Below are 7,788 nucleotides of genomic sequence, written 5' to 3' on the forward strand. Positions count from 1 at the left end.
GGAGACGTGGAGGGGACGGTAGGAGGGCAACAACCCAGCAGCAGGACCGCTACCTCCGCCTTTGTGCAAGGAGGTGCACTGCCAGAGCCCTGCAAAATGACCTCCAGCAGGCCACAAATGTGCATGTGTCTGCTCAAACGGTTAGAAACAGACTCCATGAGGGTGGTATGAGGGCCCGACGTCCACAGGTGGGGGTTGTGCTTACAGCCCAACACCGTGCAGGACGTTTGGCATTTGCCAGAGAACACCAACATTGGCAAATTCGCCACTGGCGCCCTGTGCTCTTCACAGATGAAAGCAGGTTCACACTGAGCACATGAGCACATGTGACAGACGTGACAGAGTCTGGAGACGCCGTGGAGAACGTTCTGCTGCCTGCAACATCCTCCAGCATGACCAGTATAGACAAAACTACTGCCCCCCCCCCAAAAAAGTCCCTCAGTAAAAACCCAGCATACTCTCTGACATAAAAAGTGTGCCATTTGATCAGGAAATGTATCATGCAGTAAAGATCTGTATAGAGGCTGTTGTGGGTAGCCTATTAATTACAGAAAATCAGATGCTCTTGGACCTTTTCTCACAATGTTGGATAGCTAAACAGATAGAGCTGTAAAACAGAATGTGTGTATGCATGCTTGTGTGTGTGTGTGTGTGTGTGCGTGTACTTACCGTACATAGGACACAAGAGGTATTTTTTCCCCACACTTGTCAGTGCTGTGGAGAAAAAGACATATCTAAAACAACCCAATTGACTGATGCTCAAGACATGGACCACACAATTATTTACATGACTCCATTTCCCATGATCCTTGTGTGATCTTGTGAGTGCGACCATACAGTACTTACCTGCAATGGAAAACACCACAGTCACTCCACAGAGGACACAGATCTTAAGGATATTCAAGCATCCAATCAACTCATCGGGGGCTGCGTCTGTGAGCGTAGACAAAAAGGCAATGCAAACTTAACCTAGGGTTAAGTTATACAGTCATGCACCTCACACAATGATGACAGACCTGAGGGTGAATTCAATTTACAGTCGTTGAAGGCCAATGATTGACGGAATCTGTGTGTAGTGGAAGCACAGATGTATACAATATGATAAGGAAAACCTTGATTTCACTCAGGTATGCCATGCAAGCTGTTGGCTGAGACTAGATATTTGAGCCATATGAGAACTAGTCTAGTGAAATATACAATAGTGTTAACTAAAGCTCACCCCAATGAGGAGTTGAGATCTTTGGAATCGGGCTGTGCGATTGGTTGATGTGAGGGTAGGCAGGGTGAAGGGTGCAGTTGCTGCCGACAAAGTGGTAGGGGCTATCTTCCCCACTCTGGTGTGTCCAGGTTAGGGTGAGGTGGTGTGGGTGGAACCCACTAGTGACACAGAGGAGAACCCCCTGGTCCGTCTGGGGGTCCGAGGGGACCTGGAGGAGGAGTTGGGCCACAGAGGGGGGTGCTAGTGGGGGCAGGAGGAGATGCAATACCATCTATCTCATGACATTTACATTTTAGTCATTTAGCAGACACTCTTATCCAGAGCGATTTACAGGAGAAATTAGGATTAAGTGCTTTGCTCAAGGGCACAACGGCAGATTTTTTTGTTGGCTCAGGGATTCAAACCGGCAACATTTCAGTTACTGGCCCAATGCTCTTAACCACTAGGCTACCCGCCGCTCGTTAGAAATATGTAAGATTGTTGACATTTAACCATAGTAGTTATACTGTATGTCATATTTCACTATTTCGACATGCTGGTAATACAGTTGTGGCAAAATGACACACTCATGGTTCTGTAAATGGTGCAGGACTTTGTAACGTGCACCCCACTGGAGAAACGCTGCGAGGAACCTTCTCTTTCGCATGAGGGGTTTGCACATAATCATTTCACGATCCCTCTTTGCCTTGTTCTGTGGTGAGTTTCAATTCCCTGCAAAGATCAATAGAATCCACAATGCATTGTGCCGGGGTGATTATATCTGGATCTGTCACGAAACCACTCAGGCAAAAAGATGATCTGAAAGGAAATTTCCATGTGGCTAGAATTTTTATAGATTTGAGCTTGGTTAGGCTTCTTTATGGTGATGCATAGCCCACTGGTTTAAATTGAATTGCCTCCCTGCTAACTGTTTGGCTTCAAACAAATTCTCAAAGGATACAAATGAGAGATAATTACAACAATGACAACAACAACAACAACACCAACAAAGACAGAAAAAATTATGAGAAACTCTGATGAGTTACAAAAAGACATTCCAAGAATAAAGGCAGATGTGTTCATTTCTTATCAGAGCTAGTTCTTAGCCTTTAATGCTTATTCCTATGGTCATTATCGTGCCAAGCAATGGCCATATGAGTTGTCAAGATAGCACAAACAGATTTGGGACCAGGCTAGTTTGTTTCTGTCTTACCCAGGACAATGAGCTTTGTGCCGTCCCCTCGCTCTCACCTTTAACCTCTCTGCTGTTACCATCCTTAACGGGGCTGAGTGAGGACGCAGCCAGTGAATGCTTCTTCATCAAGGTAACAAAACAAAACAAAAAACAGCAAGACCTTCAGTTCAAAGGCATTTGCCCCAAAGCTTGCGCATGATGTTGAGGTGTATTTGGAGATGATCACAGTATATTATTAAAGTCAAAATGAGTGAGCTGGAGTGACTTTCTCCCTGACTAATGAGATTTAGTCCTCTTATCTTGACAAACAAACAACTCATGACTCTATACACTTCTGAAAGTAATTAGATCATTAGTGTTGTCAACAGAAGTCTTGTTATTGCAAGAATTGAAGTCAAAACAGAAAAGCAGAATTTATGCAATTAGGTAAATGTGTATGTACTGTAATATGCTTAGGGATATTGTATAACAAGTATTAATTATGACACTGAATATGCTGAAAAATCATAAACATAAAAAATATATTTATTTGTGAGAATTTTGGTATCCTAGTATGATTGGAAGACACTAACCTGGTATTGGGCCTGCTATCAACAGAAGCACACACAGGTCCAGGATATTTGTCATGCTTTTGTTTCTCATTCCAAACTCCAGCGGTGAAAGGACTGCTCGAACAGTGACTTTGAATGTCAAGCTTCCCTCCAAAGAGATGTCAGCTTGTTTTTGTTTTGCTTCATTATGTTCCAATGTTCCATTAATAGGCCATGCTCCAAAACCAGACAAATCTCAGCGCCTGTTACGTCAAAGACGACACGAGTCTATGTCTTACAGACAAATAGGCCTCGCTCTTGATGTCTGCACAAACCTTTGTGCAACAGTAAGCAAAAGGCAGTCTACAGTAACAAACAAAGCAAAACCATCAGTCTATTTCACAATGATAAGGTGCTCATTGGACAAAATGTCAGCTAGCTAATTACTTAACAACAAAGTGGTTAATGTGTGAAGAATACACTGTCAATATTTGAGATTCTATCTCGTTTAAAATTCATTGCTTTACTTTGAAAAGTACTAGCAAACCATAATTAAAGCTGAAATTAGTTTAAAGTACAACACGTTTAGTTTATTTTTATTCTGAACGTTTTTGTAGAAGAATATGTAGAAGAGCAGTTTTTGTATGGTTCACATATATTCTGATGAATAAGAGAATAGTTGTCACGCCCTGACCTTAGAGATCCTTTTTATGTCTCTATTTTGGTTTGGTCACGGGGTGAGTTGGGGTGGGCATTCTATGTTTTGTGTTTCTATGATTTTCTATTTCTATGTTTTGGCCGGGTATAGTTCTCAATCAGTGACAGCTGTCTATCGTTGTCTCTGATTGGGAACCATACTTAGGTATCTGTCACGCCCTGGCCTTAGTATTCTTTGTTTTCTTTATTATTTTAGTTAGGTCAGGGTGTGACATGGGGAATGTTTGTGTTTTGTTGGTTTTGGGTGATTCTATGGTAAAGGGGGTGTTGGGTGTAGTATATGGGTTTGTGTTGAGTACATGTGTCTAGCGTTGTCTATGTATGTTTAGTTGTCTAGGAGAGTCTATGGTTGCCTGAATGAGTTCCCAATTAGAGACAGCTGATTTCTGTTGTCTCTGATTGGGAGCCATATTTAGGGTAGCCATAGGCTTTCATTTGATGTGAGTAGTTGTCTATGTTAAACGTTTGTAGCCTGTGTGTGCACATCGTTTATGTAGCTTCACGATCGTTTATTGTTTTGGTTAGGTCGTAAGTGTTTTTGTTTCGTTTTGCCTTCTTCATCAATAAAAGGAGATGGCTTATTTTCCTAATGCTGCGTTTTGGTCCGTCAATCCTCCAAACAGTCGTGACAGAACTACTCACCAATACAGGACCAAGCGACATGTAAAGCGGCAACAGGACCCACCTACACAGGATTCGTGGACATGGGAGGAGATACTGGATGGTAAGGGGCCGTGGGCACAACCGGGAGAATATCGCCTTCCTCGTGAAGAGCTGGAGGCAGCTAAAGCCGAGAGGAGGCGATATGAGGAGGCAGCACGGAGACAAGGCTGGAAGCCCGTGAGTTCAACCCAAAAATTTCTTGGGGGGGGGCCTTAAAGGGAGTGTGGCGAAGTCAGGTAGGAAACCTGCGCCTACTCCCTGTACTTACCGTGGAGAGCGAGAGTACGGGCAGACACCGTGTTACGCAGTAGAGCGCACGGTGTCTCCTGTACACGTGCATAGCCCGGTTCGGTACATTCCAGCTCCACGTATCGGCCGGGCTAGACTGAGCGTTGAGCCGTATGTCATGAAGCCGGCCCAACGCATCTGGTCACCAGTGCGTCTCCTCGGGCCGGCGTACATGGCACCAGCCTTACGCATGGTGTCCCCGGTTCGCCTACATAGGCTGGTGCGGGTTTTTCCACCTCCCCGCACTGGTCAGGCGACGGGGAGCATACAACCAGGTAGGGTTGGGCAGGCTCGGCGCTCAAGGGAGCCAGTACGCCTGCACGGTCCGGTATTTCCGGCGCCACCTCCCCGCCCCAACCCAGTACCACCAGTGCCTCCTCCACGCACTAGCCATATGGTGCGTGTCTCCAGCCCTTTACCACCAGTGCCTAAACCACGCACCAAGCCTCCTGTGTGTCCCCAGAGTCCTGTGCGTCCTGTTGCTGCTCCCCGCACTAGCCCTGAGATGCGTGTCCCCAGCCCGGTACCACCAGTCCCGGCACCACGCACCAGGCCTACAGTGCGCCTCAGCCGGCAGGAGTCTGCCGTCTGCACAGCGATGCCTGAACTGCCAGTCTGCCAAGCGCCATCTGAGCCATCCGTCTCCCCAGCGCCATCTGAGCCATCCGTCTCCCCAGCGCCATCTGAGCCATCCGTCTCCCCAGCGCCATCTGAGCCATCCGTCTGCCATGAGCCTGCAAAGCCGCCCGTCTGCCATGAGCCTGCAAAGCCGCCCGTCTGCCATGAGCCTACTGAGCCGCCCGCCAGACAGGAGCCGCTAGAGCCGCCCGCCAGACAGGATCTGCCAGAGCCGCCCGCCAGACAGGATCTGCCAGAGCCGCCCGCCAGACAGGATCTGCCAGAGCCGCCAACCAGACAGGATCTGCCAGAGCCGCCAACCAGACAGGATCTGCCAGAGCCGCCAACCAGACAGGATCTGCCAGAGCCGCCAACCAGACAGGATCTGCCAGAGCCGCCAACCAGACAGGATCTGCCAGAGCCGCCAACCAGACAGGATCTGCCAGAGCCGTCAGCCAGCCATGAGCAGCCAGAGCCGTCAGCCAGCCATGAGCAGCCAGAGCCGTCAGCCAGCCATGAGCAGCCAGATCCGTCAGCCAGCCATGAGCAGCCAGATCCGTCAGCCAGCCATGAGCAGCCAGATCCGTCAGCCAGCCATGAGCAGCCAGATCCGTCAGCCAGCCATGAGCAGCCAGATCCGTCAGCCAGCCATGAGCAGCCAGATCCGTCAGCCAGCCATGAGCAGCCAGATCCGTCAGCCAGCCATGAGCAGCCAGATCCGTCAGCCAGCCATGAGCAGCCAGATCTGTCAGCCAGCCATGTGCCGTTCCTTAGTCCGGAGCTGCCCCTTAGTCCGGAGCTGCCCCTTAGTCCGGAGCTGCCCCTTAGTCCGGAGCTGCCCCTTAGTCCGGAGCTGCCCCTTAGTCCGGAGCTGCCCCTTAGTCCGGAGCTGCCCCTTAGTCCGGAGCTGCCCCTTAGTCCGGAGCTGCCCCTTAGTCCGGAGCTGCCCCTTAGTCCGGAGCTGCCCCTTAATGCAGTGGGGTTAATGTGGAGGGGGGTCATTTGGAGGAAGCTAAGGAGGCGGTTAGGGACTGTGGTGACGTGGGGACCACGACCAGTGCCGGAGCCGCCACCGTGGATGGAAGCCCACCCAGACCCTCCCCTAGACTGTGTAATGGTGCGCCCGGAGTTCGCACCTTAAGGGGGGGGTTATGTCACGCCCTGGCCTTAGTATTCTTTGTTTTCTTTATTATTTTAGTTAGGTCAGGGTGTGACATGGGGAATGTTTGTGTTTTGTTGGTTTTGGGTGATTCTATGGTAAAGGGGGTGTTGGGTGTAGTATATGGGTTTGTGTTGAGTACATGTGTCTAGCGTTGTCTATGTATGTTTAGTTGTCTAGGAGAGTCTATGGTTGCCTGAATGAGTTCCCAATTAGAGACAGCTGATTTCTGTTGTCTCTGATTGGGAGCCATATTTAGGGTAGCCATAGGCTTTCATTTGATGTGAGTAGTTGTCTATGTTAAACGTTTGTAGCCTGTGTGTGCACATCGTTTATGTAGCTTCACGATCGTTTATTGTTTTGGTTAGTTCGTAAGTGTGTTTGTTTCGTTTTGCCTTCATCAATAAAAGGAGATGGCTTATTTTCCTAATGCTGCGTTTTGGTCCGTCAATCCTCCAAACAGTCGTGACAGTATCCTTTTTTCCCACCTGTCTTTGTGGGAAGTTGACTTTGTTTAGGGCACATAGCCTTTGAGCTTCACGTTTTGTATTGTTTATTGTTTTGTCGGCGTCATTTCGAAAATAAAGAGAAAATGTCCGCGCAACACGCTGCACCTTGGTCCTCCTTCAACAGCCGTGACAATAGTGCAGTATGTCATACTACATGTATAGGATACTTTAGAATATGAGGGGTGTGACTCATCGTCATCAATGTTTAGGTAAAGCATTTAAAAAAGACGCTCCCGAGTTACTTTGACGCCGCTGTCCACCTAGTATTACCACAGATTTCACCTCACCCAAAAGCTGACCCCCAAACCCGTACCACTCACAACCAGAGGCTGTTTGTTTCCATTTCAGTCAAACAGCCTAACCCTCTTATAGCCCTTTCACTGGATTAAATATGTTCTACATTGTCATAAACAAGAGAAGTGGGGACTGATCTACTCTGTGCACCTCAACAGAAACATTAGCATAACATTTGGCAACTGTTTCTGACATGTGTTAGTAAACTGCAGTTTCCATCCATCTCTCAGTGATCTTTACTCTCGCTGAAAGTGTGTAAATAATTTACAGCAATCTAATGGAGCTATAAGGTCATATTGATTATGTACTAAGGTATTAGATTTTCAGCTGTCTGTTTTCCTCTGCATTTAGATATCCTCTTGATTTACTCCTATTCAAAAAGGCAACGTACAACTTGGCATCAAGCATCAGGTGAAAAGTTGAAACAACGACATCAATCAACCACTCACACAGAGTTCTGATAAAAACAACATCATTTTTTATTTTTTGTCTCCCTCTGATATATTTTCTTTTTTTTTCTTTTTTTAAACTCCACTTCTATAGATTTGGAGAGAAAAAAATTGTCCACTCACATAGATATGACAGAAACAGAGACAGAACGGAGATCAAATGAACCA

This window comes from Salvelinus fontinalis, chromosome 6 (assembly GCF_029448725.1).
Source record: "Salvelinus fontinalis isolate EN_2023a chromosome 6, ASM2944872v1, whole genome shotgun sequence".
Lineage (NCBI taxonomy): Eukaryota > Metazoa > Chordata > Actinopteri > Salmoniformes > Salmonidae > Salvelinus > Salvelinus fontinalis.